This window comes from Dasypus novemcinctus, chromosome 14, assembly GCF_030445035.2.
Source record: "Dasypus novemcinctus isolate mDasNov1 chromosome 14, mDasNov1.1.hap2, whole genome shotgun sequence".
Classification (NCBI taxonomy): Eukaryota; Metazoa; Chordata; class Mammalia; order Cingulata; family Dasypodidae; genus Dasypus; species Dasypus novemcinctus.
In genome coordinates, this window is record NC_080686.1 from 7,992,196 (window position 1) to 8,004,382 (window position 12,187).

At 37.3% G+C, this 12,187-nt stretch overlaps 1 protein-coding gene and 1 pseudogene across 3 annotated transcripts in view; one reads left to right on the plus strand and one right to left on the minus strand.

Annotated features, from left to right (window-relative positions):
- The window catches only part of LOC101414223 (zinc finger protein 596-like), a 60,178-nt gene that overhangs the window by 13,235 nt on the left and 34,756 nt on the right, over positions 1-12,187 (minus strand). The window lies entirely within an intron of this gene.
- Positions 6,137-10,619, plus strand: LOC101418150 (motile sperm domain-containing protein 1 pseudogene; annotated as a pseudogene).

Consider the following 12,187-nt stretch of genomic DNA (forward strand, 5'->3'; position numbering starts at 1 on the left):
TGCCTTTAGTTTCTGCTTTATTTTAAAGTTGTGAAAACATGTATAAACATAAACTTTCCCAGTTCAAACCTACGCAGCACAGAATTCAGAGAGATTAGTCACATACAAAATGTTGTGCTACCATTAACTAACAAGATCCATTGCCAGGGCTTCCCAATCACACCAAACAAATTCTTATAGCCAACTCTTTTTAAACATTGACACAATGAACATGTTTCAGACATATTTTGAAATACAGAAGAAAAATTATTACAAAAGCAAAAACAAACAATGTATTTTCATTTTAGGTACTGATGTGGGCTGTGGGTGGGAGGCTCTTTGTTTCTTCAGAGATAACCTAAGCTCTCTGACTTGTGGGTATGAGATGGTAAGAAGCTGCAGTCCTGCCCTTGGTGACCATGGCAACGACTCCAGTCCCAGGAAACAGTTTATCAATGCAAACTCTACAAACTTTAAATATTCAGGGGAAATGCAAACCAAATGTGTTAAAAGCTTATCTAGAATGTATGAAGTCTATGCTAAAAGCTTACCTAGGATACAGAAAATATATGCTAATTCAAGCCTATTGAGAACTGAAACAAAAGGACCATTTGGCCTTTCCTCTCTGTATAAAAGAGACTCAAAAATCTTGTTTGGGGCTCGGGATTGAAACAGAAAGCTCTCGAGACCGGCTGGCTGTCAATAAACCATTTTTCCTTCTCAAAATCATTCCTGAGTCCTGGCTTAAATTATGCAAATAATTGAGCTCTCTCAAATTCCATATTTTGGGGGCTCTCCCGGGACTGCAAACGAAGGCCAGAGATAGTAGCATTTTGCTGCCCCATCCAAATCCCTGAGGAAGCTGGGAGGACTCAGGTGAACCCCAATCTGGGTGCCCCTGGATTAAATTTAATCCAGAAAAGATGTGAGCCCCACCAGAATCTTCCCAACAAAAATCGAGGGCAATGGAAGGTCTGAAGACAAAGATTCTGGGAACAAAAAAGAACTGTGAACATGGAAGAAGGTAAGACTCCCCGGGTGAGCACAGTCTGGAAAGCCCTAGCTTTAATTGCTAGGAGGGGGAGGCTGATCACCTCCCGAGAGAACCCTAGTAGCCCCAGAAAATTGGGGGGAAGCCGTTCTCTCTAGGTCTGGAAAAAGGAGGAAAACCAGGAAAAAACCTGGTGTTTTGGGTTTGTCTAACTGCATGTTAGAATCTGGTACTGGTCTTACATCCACTGAAGGAGTGGAGGTTTGATTTTAATAGCAAGGACTGTTTATAAGTTCGAGTCCTAATGTCCTGGAGAAAAAACCTGGGAAAAAGCTTAGTGTTTTAGGTTTGTCTAAATGCATGTTAGAATCTGGTACTGGTCTTATATCCATAGAAGGAGTGGAGGCTTGATTATAATAGGAAGGAATATTCATAGGTTCAAGCCCTAATGTCCTGGAAATTGGTCTGGATTTTTTAAAAAAAACTTGGTTACAGGAAAATGGATTGGCTTTTCTAGTGAAGTTTGGTCTGGGTGTAAAGTTAAACAGTGAAAAAGGTCAGCTGGAATCTTTTGTTATGGTGCTGAATTGTGAATGAATTCATTTTATACCAGATGTTAATGTTAAGTGTTCTCTCTAAAGTTTGTGATGGCTGTGGGTGCAGCCATGCTGGAAAAAAATATATATAGAAATTGTGGGTCAGATTAGTGACGTTTGTGCTTCTGTCTGTCAGCTCAGTGCTAGTGTTGGAGTTGTGTGGTTGTGTAAAGTATAATTCAGTTGAGCTGGAACCCTCCCTTGCCATTGGCAAGGGGGTGAAATGATTATGGGGCAAAACTGAGGAGTCTGGATGTTTGCGGAGTCTAGATGTTTGTGCATGCTCTGCTGTCTTGTCTCTGGTCCACCCCTTTGCTGAGGCTTGGAGGCCATCTGTGTCTGTGTCATGCACCTGGCTTTGTTGGGGCTGCCCCAGTCAGGGTGGCTGGGTCCCTGGGAGGGGTGCCAAATTTGAGTAAGTTCTGTCTGCCCATTTTAGCAGAAAGCTGGAAAGGGGGGAGCAGCTTGCCCCTTTCCAGTGAATCTACACCTTCTATTCATAAGCCACATTTCTATTTGATTGTTGTGCACCCGACTGCCTGGAAGGGGGGGAAGTGGAGGGGATAAAAAGCAGAATCAAAATAAATGCAGTAAAGTTCCCTCCCTAGGGTGTCAAAGCCAAAATACGTTTGCATTCTGCCCAGGTTCTTAGAAGGTATTGTGGTAACTTTAAGCAAGGGAATGTGTTCTGTGAAGGTAAAATTTGTCTTAAAAGTATAAATAATTATAAAAAATTTAAAGAAGCATTATTTAAATTAAGGTATTTAAATGGCTAATTCCAAAAAGTCTTTATTAAACAAAAACTGAATTGATAATACTATTAATGAAAGATAATTTTATAACAGGAAAACTTGTTGGTGGCCAGCCTCCCCTGCCAACTTGCTTCTAAAAAACTGTTTCTAGTATTACATGCTACTAAGTATTTAAAGTGAAGAAAAGTTCATTATTTTAACAAGCTTGTTTAGTGTTAATGGCAATTATATGTTGTAAGAAGTTTGCCTGGTAACTTAGTATGTGGGATATATGGAATGTGTTTTTATTGTTAAGGAAACAGGAGATGATTTTGTCCTAAGATAAAACGACTGATGATTGGAAAGAGTAGAGTGTGTGACAAAACCTGAATGAATACTGAAAGTGTAGAAGGTTTGTGGAAGAAAAATTTTTATGATTAAAATTGAGTAAGATTTGATAAGTCTGTCTATAAAGTTTTAAAAGGTTTAATATCAAGTAGTATACTGATGCAAAGTTAAAAAAATTTTGTTCTTTCTCAAAGTCTCTCAAGTCATTAGTCTCTTTCAGTAAAAGTTTCCTGAATAATTAATATACAAAGAAAATCTGTTTTATCAAAATAGCTTCTTGTGCTTTAACCTCATCATTTCCTCAGTGTTTGAAGAAGAAAGGGTCTTATCTCTTTTAAAAGAACATTATGTTCTAAAATCAAATCCTGAAAAGTAGCCTTTTATTTCAAACTAACTGCAAGAGATTTGTTCTTTTACCTTAAAAGAAAAATTAAAGTAATAATTAAACTAATTTAATATAAGTCGAATGAAAGGTGTTTAAAAAGTGTTATAAAATTAGCAGGTTTAAAAAATTAATAAAAACTGTAACTGAGTTAAAATCATTTATAAATGCATTTATATTATAAAACAGCAGAAAATAACTGAAATTATAACTGAGTAAATTTAGCCTGAAATGATTATTGTAAGTATAAATTCTAAACTAACCTTTCCTTCATTTATGGTTGCTTCAAGCCTGATCTCACCCCTTGTCTTTGCCTATGGTTATTTCATGATAGCTTCCACCCTACAGTCCAGAGAAGAGCTGGGACATCCCTATCTCCTGTCCTGGTATTAGTAACCCTGCTTTCTCTCATGAATCCAAGCATAAACTAAATTGCTGCCTGGTGGAATTCTTAGCCCTTGGGTTTAAACAATCACTGGAGTTTTATTATCTCCAAGGACTGGGGGAAAAAAAAGGAAATCTCCTGCCTTAACTATCAGTGTTCTTAAGAGTGGCAATTCATGAAAGAAACCAGTCTGTCTCCCTGAGCCTTCGAATAGCCTAAGTAAATATACATAAAATTAATCTTGTTGCTTATCCAAAATTCTGCTAAATTCAAAGTAAAATATAAAGTTCTGAAACAAACAAAAAAAATGGTGCTAAAGCATTGGGAACATTTTGGTTACAAGCCATTAGTTAAGAAACAAAATTCTTGTGTAAAACTGCATGGTCATAGTGTGAAACTGCAGTCATAGTGCAAATTAAGAAAAGTTTCAGGAGTCTTTGAAATATTTTGCAGTCATACTTATTTTGTAAAAAATGGAACTTTTAAGTAACTAAAGTTATGTTTCTGTGTCAAACTATTCATGTCTGCCTATTTGCTCAAATTGTTGAGGTTAAATATGCAGTTATATAAGTAATACATACTTCTAGACCCCAAATTAAGCTAAACAGTATATAAAATAATGCAAATTATAAGTAATATCAATAAGTTTTGCTTCTGTGTCTAATTCTATTTGTGTCTGCCCATTTGCTCAGTGTATGTCTTCATACATCAGGATGATAGTATCAAATTAACAAGTGAAAATTCCTAAAAGAGCTCTATTCAAATTGTTAAAAATTAAATATGCAGTTATATATGTGAATAAATATTCTTGGAGCCCAAATTAGACTAAGCAGGATGAAAAAGTCATATAAAAATCTGATTATAGAAACTATTCGGAAAGGGCCTCCTCTTTGCAAGAGCTTTGAAGGCAAGACTAGGTGTGGCAGATTAAACCTATCTACTAGGCTAGGGAATTAAGAATCCCTTTGCCCTGTAATTTCCTAGTTCAAGCCTTTTGTCAGCCATAAAATGTAAAAAACAAAGATTAGTTTAGTTTTCACATAAAGGAAGAAAATATTGAATAATGTAACCTGCCAGCCTACTGCCTCAGTCTCCCACTCCTGGGTTAAGCAGCAACAAAGGAAACCAGCTTAAGCCAGTCCTATAAGCAATAAAAAGATGCCCAAGAAAGAGCTAAGTCAATACCAATTCAGCACTAAATTCCATTCCTTATTTGACAAAGGGGAGCAGGTAAAAACTAAAATGGTTGGAATGTGATAGAGGAAGCAGTTAAATCACAAACTTTTGCATGGGAAAGTTACTTCTCGATAGGCTGTAACTTCTGAAGTATCCAGTCTATGGAGAAACAGAGGAAGGGCTTGCGTGCTGGGTTTAGGGGTATAAACTGTGTCATTTTTCTTTGTTTGGGCACCAACCATATTTTCTGGTTGTGTGCCCCTTCTTGCAAGATTGAGAATAAATTCTTTTCTTCTCCATAATCGGGTGAGTCTTATTTTCTTCTAGAAGATTTCTTTCCAACAAAAATATAGGTAATTAGTGGCTCTGTTGACAAGCTTCAGTAAGTAAAGAAAAGTCCATAAAAACTATGGAGAAATCTTTCCGGGATTTTGATTAAACGAATTAAGTAATTATACATGTGTTTTGAAACCTGGTAGTCAATGTGCTTTTAAAAAAATTATTCAACGAATTAAGTAATTATACATGTGTTTTGAAACCTGGTAGTCAATGTGCTTTTAAAAAAATTATTCATTTTCATAATTTAAACAAAGATAAAGTTTTAGTTTCCTGTAAAGATAAAAAGAGAACATTCTTTGCATAAACTATAATGGTTTCAATTTTATTTAGCTTAAGTGTAATCTTATAGTTAACATATAAACTAAATTAACATTATATGCACAAAATCTTTAAAGTAATAAAAATTTAAGTTCACCTTAATAAAATTAAGCTAAAAAAGATTGTAGATATGCTCTCTTAAAAAAATAAATTTCTTTGGTTAGTAATTATAATTTACTAAGTTTATTTAAATGTAAGGTAACTAGTCAATGTGGTTGTAGTCAATTATAAAAATTTTGTAAAACATCTTCCAAACTGAAAACGTTTAAATAGCTCTAGTTCTGGAAGTCATTGTTAACTAAAAACTTGGATTGGTATTGGTTGCAAAAAATAACTTCGTGGTAATAAAACCTGTCTGAAGGCCACCGCAAAGTGCATATTTAAGTAAGTGGTAATAAAAAGTTATCTTGATTCTATTGGGAATCTTCTGTTTACATTTTAACAATGGAAAATAGTTTTTTCCCCTCTATTACTAAAATACCTACTATTATCTTCATGGTAAAATTATATAAGTAAACAGTCATTTGATATATGATGTGTTGCATTAAATTGTTTAAAATATATATAAAAACAAGGAATAAATGTTAACATTGTAAAACTCTTTTGTGCATTCAAACCAGGCCTTGAATACATTACAATTTGCCTCTCCCTGTGAGTTTTTGGCTAGGCTGGTCACTGACCCCTCAATTAGAAATATTTGCTATATCAACCTCTGGTTCTGCTCCTGAAGTTGATGGAAACTATGTTGCAGTTTCAAGCTCCTGCAGCAGCCAATGATGACTCGGTACAGCCAAGTGTACAATGGATATTGCCTCCAGACTGGCACTGTTCCATAGTGCCAGAGAGCACTATGCACCAGGCTGGTAGAATACTGGAAACTCTCTAGGAACAATGATGCTGCGACTTGCTAACTGTGTGAAGAACATGATAAGTGGAGCCATGATACCAGGATACTGTGAGTAAAACTTAAACACAGTTGGCATTATGACCTGCTCCCATGGAGAGATAACATGTAAAGTATTACAAACCTGAAACTTAAAACTATTAATTGCAACTCTAAATCCTTTGCATTAAGTAATACATTAATTAATATTAAGTGCTGTACTCTTATACTGTACTAAATATATGCCTAATAATTATAATGTTATCTTTTCTATTTTGGATCAAGTGCAAAAGTATATTAGACATGTTAAATTCCTAGTAAATTTATTTTCTAAACAGGTAATAAACATGTCTATAGAATAAGGTGGCAGTCTCAGCCAGGCTCAGTCAACTTACTATATTCTACTGTACTCTAATGTGTAGCAAAAATGAGGCTTGCTTGCTAATAATGAGTCACCTATTGAACAAGTCAAAATTACTAAGAAATTATACAATTAAAACCAAAATGTAAAAAAAAAAACCCCTTATTCTGTAGTTCTGATCACTCCCACAGCCAAAAACTAAGAAAATTTCCAACTTGGTGTACTAATCCCGAATGAAACCAATTGCCGAAAGGGTGCCAGTTCACCAGGAGCATCTGACAGAGCACATGAGTGCCAGTCATTAAACAGCTTGAAATGTGTCTTCAAACAAAGCGAAGTATCTATTGCAATTTCTCTCTAAAAATAAATAACTTAGAAAAAGTATATATATATATATATATACTGTTCCACCAGCTTTTAAAAAGGAGTGCCATGTTTATAAGCACTTAACTTTGTCTACCTCTGTAATCCAATGTTCTCTTTTAAAAACGGGTATTCCAAATTTTTAATTGTTTGTTTCTTTCAGAGGGAACATCTTATTAACCATATGAAAACTTCATCCAACTTTGTACAGAATGCCAGATCCATCTTCCTCCAGTTAAAATAAAATAAGAGTTTAACACCTTGTTAGGCAATGACAACAGCCCATGGCCAGTAGGAAGCAGTTACAGAAAAGAAATCATCTCCCTTCAGCACCCCTTTAAGATTAAAGGTGTAAACTCTTTAAGAGTAAAACAAAATTAATAATAGATAGATCTGGAGCCTGACTAGAAATCCAAATGAGTACCAGTGGCCCCAGGATGGATGCAGGGGGACCCCCGCTCCAGGATTCTGCTGTCCAGAATGAAAACTTCTAAACTTCTGAAAACAGTCCTGGATGCTATACTAAAGATTGATAAGTAAAGTAATCAATCGAAACAACAAACAGCCATCCACCTCATAGCTCCAACAATAATTCTGCCAAAGCTTAGCAAGTTAAACTTTGTCATAAGGGGGGAATGATGTGGGCTATGGGTGGGAGGCTCTTTGTCTCTTTGGAGATGACCTTAACCTAGGTTGTCTGTCCTGACTTATGGGTGTGGGATGGTAAGAGGCTGCAGCCCTGCCCTTGGTGACCATGGCAACAACTCCAGTCCCAGGAAACAGTTTATCAATGCAAACTCTATAAACATTAAATATTCAGGGGAAATGCAAACCAAACGTACTAAAAGCTTATCTAAAATGTATGAAGTCTATGCTAAAAGTTTACCTAGGATATGGAAAATATATACTAATTCAAGCCTATTGAGAACTGAAACAAAAGGACCATTTGGCCTTTCCTCTCTGTATAAAAGAGACTCAAAAATCTTGTTCGGGGCTTGGGATTGAAACAGAAAGCCCCCGAGTCTGGCTGGGCATCAATAAACCATTTTTCCTTCTCAAAATCATTCCTGAGTCCTGGCCTCTCTATACGCAAATAATTGAACCTCTCTCAAATTCTACAATAGTTACATGGCTATACACTCTGTAAAAAACACTAAGACTAAATTTTATGCATATAAATCATACTCTAAAGAAGAAGACTAAGCTGATGTCAACCTATAGCATAGTGAAACACTCCTGTGTTCCTTCTCCTAAAAGCAGTTTTGAACAATGAGCAAAAAACTGGCACAGTCTTTTCTTAGGGCCTCAGGAAAGAGTTAAAGAGTTGTAGTAACAAGGTTAAGCATCAAATTAGAAGAAAGCAACTTAGAAATGGTAGGAAAACCTATGGTGCATTTGCAGACTCTTCCCACATCCCTTACAAGCTCATCAAGGAGCTGGCCCATGCTCCCAATGCAGGTCCCCAGTCCCAATTCAGTAGAGAACAGGATAACCCTTCTCCACATACTGGTGGTATGTAGATCTCTGACAGTCTCTCTGGTGGTAGCCTGAAGGTCTGAATCAGGACATTTTAGTATAACCAGGTCATGGATGTTTGGTGCAAAGCAGTATAGATGTTGGGATACACAGTGTGACAACCAGGATCAGGAAGAGAAACTGTTTCCTTGGGATGGGGGTTTGTAAGATCTGCTGGGAGCAAGGCCAGGACAAGAAGCCTGCATAGACAAGACTGGGCAGGATACTGCACTATAGCCTTTTAATATTTCTTAGATACATTATTAGGCAGCCTAAAGCATGAAGGAGAGCTCTCACAGAGGCTAATCTGCAAAGACTGTGAAGGGTATTTTGATTATCTTTCTACTTGGTAGCTCCTGGTTTTCAAGGAAAACTCTTTCATAATAGCTGGAAACAAATTAAAGGACAGACAAATCAGTGACCAAATTCCAGAACCAATATATGAAAATATTAAAAGGTACAGTGTACAAGAGGATTACCAGACAAACAGGAAATTATGGTGTCTTAGTCAGGGCTCTCTAGAGAAACAGAGCCAACAGAGCACATCTGTAAAAAGTATGAGACTTTATAAAACTGTCTCATGTGACAGGAGGATGCACAAATCCAAATTCGATAGAGCAGGCTGCAAACAAGGGGCTCTAATGAAAGTCCTTAAGGAGTTCCCCAGGAGACAGTGGCTGTTGAAGTAGGGATGGATATTCTTTATGAATACTGAAATCACTTCCCCTTTGGTCTTCGACTGATTGGATGAGATATCACTCATTGCTGATGGAAAGCTTCTCAGTTGACTATACATGTAACAATCATCTATGCAATTAACTCACTGATGATTAAAGTCCATGAAATGCTCTTGTATTACAATCTGCCCAGACCTTGCTTGACCAGACAACTGGGCACCATTACCTGGCCCAGTTGACACTTTAGTGACACTTCAGATGGTTCATGAAAAGGAGCCAAAGGAATGATTAGAAACCAAAAAAGAAGTTTGGGTTTTGGACATACTGGATAAAGATAGCAAAAATATTTTCTTATATATGCTCAAAGAGTCAAAAGAAAATATGAGGAGAAAACCTAAAGGAAATCAAGAAAACAACAGATGAACAATTTCAATAAAGAGCTACAAACCATAAAAGGAAACCAAAGAGAAGTACTGCAGAAGGTGACAGTAACTGAAGTTTAAAGAAAAAAAAGTTCCTAGCGGGGGTTCAAGAGCAGACAGAAGGAGAGGTGGGGGCAATAATTAGGCCCAGCTCCTGGCTATGGCTAGGGGCAGCTCCACCTCTTCTCCCTGTTGCCACCCACCACCCAGACACAGCTCATCCTCAAGTGCAGAGAGAGGTGGCACTTGAGTCTTCAGGTAACCGAGCAATCAGTGCAGCCTAAAGACCCTCACAGAGAGCCAGAGAAGCAGTCGCAGCTGCTTTCAAGGAGCCAGTGTTGCTAAGGACTTTTACATCAACTCCAATCTCTGAAAAACATAAACCAATTAAAAAACTAAAAGAAAAGCTACCCCATCCCCCAATAGCCCAAAAAAATTGCCAAAACACTTTGGAGGTTTTAACTGAATATAAGAAAATTCCAGAACAGACAAGATTGTAAAAAACGAAGCTGCAGCAAGGGGGATTAGTGCCAATGCATCAACAAAAAAAGACAACTACTTAGTGGAAGTAATTTTTCTGTTTTGTTTCCCACAGTTAATATTTTAAGCAGATGATTAGTCAACACATAAGCAAGTGCTGACTAATTATAATCCCTCTGAGTTTGTCTTAAAGTTCAAAGTTTTGTGCACTACTCCAAATAAGTATGTTGTCTTTGATGCTGCAGGTGCAGTAAAGCCACAGTGTTGTGTGGATATTGTGATTCCTCATAGAGATGTTCAATCCTTTCACTATGTGTAATAGACAAATTCCATCACCTAGTTTCCAAGCTAAGCCAGGGGAAGCCTTTAGGAAGGAAATTGTTGCTACTCTTCATGCATCTTCAAAAGAATAACAAAAGGAAGAAGAAAAAAAGAATAAAGGAACATTTAACAGAAAGCTTATTTTTTGAGTAGTTGTTTCATCCAGAAAACAGAACTGTCTCCTCAGGGCCTAGTTTACTGTCTTCCTGGGAGTAGTGTGCATTGCAGCCCTAATGCTTCCTATGCTGGGGATGTGGAATCACCAGTACCCCTCTACCTCCACTTAAATGAGACTCAAAAATTAGTGGCCGCTTATATTTTAGGTCTTATCACAACTCTATTTAGGATGTGAGTAATGATTTCAATTGACTTCTGAAGTCATTTTATCTTCAAAACATCATGAATGTGGACTGCCTTTATCCCTCTCTCACTCTATTAACATGCTATAAACTAATGAATGATTTAAAATACTTTCAAATATATAGTATATATTTTAAATTACTATAATTTCATTTGAAGGACTCAAGCACATTACATGATAAATAGCAAGGATGCTTCTGAGTGACACCAATGATATTAAAGAAATTCTTTTTATAGCCATACCTATTGCACAAACAGTTGTTATTTTGTCATTTTTTCCTAGTTCACATAACTAAGGTCATGTATCCTTCAAAGTTAAAGGACTAAAAGAGTAAACCTGGAGAGGCTGTGGCTTAAGCAATTGAGCTCATGCCTCCCACACGGGAGGTATCGAGTTTAGTTTCCAGTACCTCCTGAAAAAAACAAAAGCAAACAACAAGCAAAAGAAAAACAAAAAAGCCAACTCAGGGAAGCTGATGTAGCTCAGTGATTAAGCAACAGCTTCCCACATATGAGGTCCTGGGTTCAATCTCTAGCCCCAGTGTACCTCAAAAAAAAAAACCAGTAAACTGAACCAGCCTAAAAATAAAAATTACATTCATTTCTTGGCTACAAGCATCAAAGTTATTGTGTAAATTATACCTTCTCCTCTAGCAGCATAAACAGTTGCCATGGTGTTTCCAAAATAAGAGTTTGGGAAGCAGACGGGGTTCAACTGATATAGCATCCACCTACCATATTAAGGGTCCAGGGTTCGATACCCAGGGCCTCCTGACCTGTGTGGTGGACTGGCCCATATATGCAGTGCTGCTATGTGCAAGGAGTGCCGTGCCACTCAGGGGCAACCCACATAGGGGAGCCCCACGCACAAGGCATGGCCCCACAAGGAGAGCTGCCCCACATGAAAAAAAAGTGCATCCCACTCAGGAGTGGTGCTGTGCACACAGAGAGCTGATGCAGCCAGACAGCGCAACAAAAAAGAGACGCAGTTTCCGGTGTCACCTGACAATGCAAGCAGACACAGAAGAACACACAGCAAATAGACACAGAGAGCAGGCAATGGGGTGGGGGGAAAAGGGGAGAGAAATAAATAAAGTCTTTTTTTAAAAATATAAGAGTTTTACAGTTAATGCATGGAGGTTAAAAAAAGCATAAGGAAGGTCTCCCAGAAGATAGAGGACATACATCCGGTACACTACAAAATAGGTTGTGGTCCAGATGCCAAGCATGTGGGATTTTAGAAATAAAAACCTACTAGAAAGAGGGTAATCTCTTTATTTGGTCTAAGAGTTCTAAAGGAAGGAAGACATTTGTTTAGCTAGTAGGTTCACCCTGGCTTTAACCATGGATGACACTTTGTGTTAAGAGGAAGAAAAAATAATTTTATCTTTTCTCCAAAGCCCCTTTGCCTGACTGACTATAATGATTTGCCCAAACTGGGATTACTAGATGCCAGGTCATTCACATGCAGATTATTTGCTCCTTTAAACTCTGAGCCAAGTATAGAAAATCATTGATATCTGTGCCTATTTTCTATCAGTCACAGAGACTTAAGCTTTT